Source organism: Tupaia chinensis, unplaced genomic scaffold, assembly GCF_000334495.1.
Source record: "Tupaia chinensis unplaced genomic scaffold, TupChi_1.0 Scaffold144326_1, whole genome shotgun sequence".
NCBI lineage: Eukaryota > Metazoa > Chordata > Mammalia > Scandentia > Tupaiidae > Tupaia > Tupaia belangeri.
In genome coordinates, this window is record NW_006204184.1 from 502,288 (window position 1) to 506,731 (window position 4,444).

Sequence of the window (4,444 nt, forward strand, 5' to 3'; positions counted from 1 at the left end):
GGGTCCTCAGCCTGTTTGCGAGGGGAGAACTCATGACCTGCTCACTCCCCAAGGGCCCCACCCGTTCAGACCACCACATGGGGATGAGTCTTCAGCCCATTAACTGTGGCTTACTCAGACTGAGTGAGTGTAAGGGTTCACAGGCTGGGCTTGTGGAGTGTAATTCCCCACTTGGTTTTGTGCCTGGACACTCAGGGATAACTGCTCTCTAGTCACAGAGCACACTCTGCTTCACTAGGCATTGGGATGAGTACCTTTGTGGGTTTCAGCCTTTCAGGAAAATATCTCAGTTGCTCAGATAATCTTGGTCCCTCTGGGTCTGAGTTGGAAAGGGTGGTAGGTGCAGCTGGAAAAGGCACATATTGTCTCAAGGTAATGCATTCACCACAGGTGTAATCTGTATTCTTACCATCCTCAGACTTCGGAAAGTCGGAAGTAAGAAGGCTGAGAAGGGTCAGGTATATCCCTGGAGTTGCTGCTGGTCCTCAAGCGCAGGGTGGTTGAGAAGCTAGAGGTCCGCAGGCAGGCGAGCACTCTGGTTTCCACAATGAGGAAGTGGCCAGACTTAGGTTTCCAGCCACATGTTAGGAAACACAGCTTGGCTGCTTTCAGGAAAGAGAAAGGGTTCAGGATATGGCTGGCTTCTGAGACTAAGTCCTGTCAGTCTTGCCTTGCTTTACCTCCTGGAGGTCTGTGGGTGGATCTTTAGCACAACACTGCCCAGTCTCACAGTCTCTCCTCGGCCCGATGCTGAGGTTGGCAGTGTGTGCTGGGTATGCTTTTTAATAGATAACTGGTAAAATCCACTGTTTTTGGTGTCTGGCTTTACAAGGTTTTTTTTTTTTTTTAATTTTTTTGATCAATGAAGTATACCAGGCAATAACTTCCACGGTCAGAATGCACAACAGTTGGGAGTTTCCTTTCTAACCAAAATGAAGGCAGTCCTCATTTATGCTCTATACCCCACGTGTTCCTACGGTGATGTCTGGAGAGTGGCCTTAAACTGGGGCCTGCTGTTGTGATCCGCTTTCTGGTCATGGCCTGCTTCCTGTCGTGTGCAGTCTACCCCACTTTCCTGTTACCTTCCTTTTGACGGCACAAAGGGTATACCTGAACCAGATAAGACGAGTGGCTATACCAGTAGACTTCTTCACCAGGTTGTCTGGGCAGCCACTACGTCATACCTCTGCTCTGCTGTCACAAGGGTGGGAGCTGTGTGTCAGCTGCCTGGCTGGGCCCGCGGTGTCCTCCTGTGGCCCTGTCTACTAGCCTGATCCAAAAAAGTCGCGAGGTTGGTCTTGTGCAACTTCTTCTCAGAAAATGAAGTGGTGATTCTGGGAATCTGTGGATTTGTCAGTGGTCCACAGACAGGTTGTTCAGTCATTTCTAGAATTTTGCCTGCAAGATATACTCTTCTCTAGTCTGAGGTCAGGTCACATGATGGTGGCTGTGGTGTTGGAGGAGCCTCTCTTTTCTGTGTGATAGCAGCCATGGAAATGGTATCCCAACTATATATCCATGCAGTATAGCTGTGGCTGCGAGAAATGTCCTTTTTCTAGTTATGGAAGTCATACCTGTTTATTGTGAAATTATAAACGAGTCCCCCTCATCCCTGTAGAATAACCTTCGGAGACTTGAGACATGTCAGATGAGCTCTCCTGTGGTAAGGTTCCCAGAAAAGGCTGTAGGTACCGACCAGGATGCTTCTGTGGGGGAATTTTTGCTACAGGGCACATGCACTTGCCAGAGAGACAGACAGAAAGCCAGAAATCACCCTCCCCTCAGGGAGAATGACCACACTGCAGTCTCTTCTCCATTCTCTCCTTGGGGTTTTGCACACTCATGTACATATTCTCAGTGTGAGGTTCAAGCCACCTGGTCTGGGACTTGAACTGTAGTTAGCCACGTTCGAGTCCAGCGCCTTAGCTGCTACTCCACCTGCTGGCCGGGTAATTCTTGACATGCACACATAACATTTCTCTTGTAAGTTCTGGTGGGGTTTTGGTTGGCCTTCTGTGCCGTATCAGGTACATGTTAGTGACTTTTCTAGATGACTCCTGCAAACCTGCCACACTCCTAACAGTTGTGCAGCATTCCCTAAACTGAGGGGCCCATCATTGGTTTAACCTGTTCCCTACTCTGGTACATAGGAGCTGGTTCAACTTCTTTACTGTTGGAGAACTAGTGTCCCACGCCTGTGGTACATTATCTCCCTCTCCACACATTGCATTCCCTTTTCTCCTCATAACCATTGGCAGTGGACTGCTGGCATCTGATCATCTAGCATCTTGCCGTTCTGTTTCCATGTGGCCTCAGCTACCACAGTGGGACCCTCCTGCTGTGCTGCCGCCCTGCCCCAGTTTTTTAAGTGCTTTCTCTTCGAAGAGTACCTCTCAAATCTGTCCACACATATGTGTGCCCTAGGTAGTGAGTAAATATGCTCATTCCTATTATAGGCTAATCTTTTGTTTTCTTCTTCATATCCCTGTTAATGTGCCTATCCAAACTTTTGTGGGCATCCTTTTAAGGATGCGCACACCCACTTGTGTATAAGAATGAAAGAGAGGTCTTTTCCTCTTTGCTGGGTCAGGTTTGGCTATATTTTGCTTTATGTTACAATTATTTTCACTTCCAGAGGGCTTATGTGTTTGCCAGAGTGACAGAGAGAGAGAGAGAGAGAGAAAGCACCTCGCACTGGGGTGTAGTCATACTGCAGTTCCTTCCCTCGGGACTGGGGCATACATACACACATGCCTAGCTTGTTTTTCAAGCCGCTGGGGATGGTACTCAAACTGCACCACAGGCCATCAGGGATCTAGCTCCCATATCCAACAGGGCATGGGCACGGGCACAGGCTGGCCCCTGGCTGTATTTTGAGAATTATTCAGTGGAGTCCCCCCATTCATGGGCTTAGCAAGTGTGAGAGTGTGACTATCCACAGACGGTGCTGGATGCTGGCTTGTTATCATGTCAAGGTAAATAAGCACATGAATAGCCTTCAGCATGTGTGTTGGACAGAGGACCACCAGGAAGCCATGGGAGCACAAGTAATGGCACATGTCATCTCCATGGAGGTGCTTGTGCTTAGTAGGGCCAGTGGTGGAGCCACATGCCCTGGCTGAGGCTGCCGCTTCAGTATCAATGTGGCTTTGGAGAAGCACCTCACCCTTCTTGCCCTAAGTGTTCTCATCTATTGACCCAAGGGCTTTTCCAGAAGACTGGCCAACCATGGAGTCTGGCCCATGTGCATTGCTTGTGTGTGTGCATTTTGGTTCTGGATGAAACCAGAAAAGACTTTGACAACCTTTGTGTTCCATGGGCCTTGGTGAGTGGAAGTGGGCAGCCCAGGCCATGATATTGAGGAACTGTCTCTAGCCCGCCTCTGGCTGTGAAGGAGATGGGCGGCTGCTGTTTTTTCCTGAGTTGTCTCCACCTGGGTTTTGGTAGGAAGGTGCTGCAAGATGTGTGAGCAGTCAAACTGCATGAGAGTCCTCATTAGCCTGGATTTTACGAATCTAACACCTCTCATCTCTTAGTCCTGCTTGTGGGTCTGCAGACTAGGAATCACCTGATAGCAAGAGGTAATTGTGGGAGGCAAGGCTTTAAATAAGCAAAGACAGAAGTTCTCCAGAATGCCACCATCACTGCTAGTGATGTGTGCCTTTGCCCTGTGCCTTTGCCCTGTGCCTTTCCGGGTTTCTCCGTGTATGATAACTACTCCTTGTTAAGCATTTTGTGTGCTGGGCACAAGTTAAATTTTTCAGCTATGTGAAGGAGAAACTGAGCTTCAGAAAAGTTTAGAATCTTTTCTGAGTTCCAGAGCTAGTCATTAGGGGAGCCGAAGAATCACACTTAGAATAATCAGAACTGAGTACCTGGGTGTTTTCTACTATAGAATCCACATGCATGATGAAAACAAGACCATGCTTTAATTACCATGTGGTAAATTGTGTGTGTGGTTTTTTTTTTTAAGAGATAAACTTATTTATTCATTCATTCTAATTTGACCAGAGAGAGTCACACAGAGAGAGAGGGAAAGTGAGAAAGCAAGCCACCAGGTCCAGGACTTGAACCACGGTTGGCTATGTGGGAGTGTCCAGCACCTTAACTACCATGCCACCTGCTGGTCCCGGTAAATTATGTTTTTTTGTTTTCTTTTGTTTTTTAGAGAGGTTTTTGCTATAGGGCGTGTGCGCTCGCCAGACAGACAGAGACGGAGAGACAGAAAGTGAGAAATCACCCCCCAGGAGGGATGGCCACCCTGCAATCCCTTCTCCTTCGTTCTCCTCTTGGGATCTTGGGCACGCACACACACGCGCCCGGCGTGAGTTTAAGCCACTGGGTCTGGGACGCGAACTGCTGTCGACTACATGGGAGTCCAGTGACATAGCCATTACGCTAACTGCTGGTCCCCTGGTAAATTATGTTTTCTTTTTTTTTTTTT

The 4,444-nt window shown here is 48.3% G+C and overlaps 1 protein-coding gene across 1 annotated transcript in view; it reads left to right on the top strand.

Annotated features, from left to right (window-relative positions):
• The window catches only part of BCAP31 (B cell receptor associated protein 31), a 31,877-nt gene that overhangs the window by 10,871 nt on the left and 16,562 nt on the right, over positions 1–4,444 (top strand). The gene's annotated exons all lie outside the window — the stretch shown is intronic.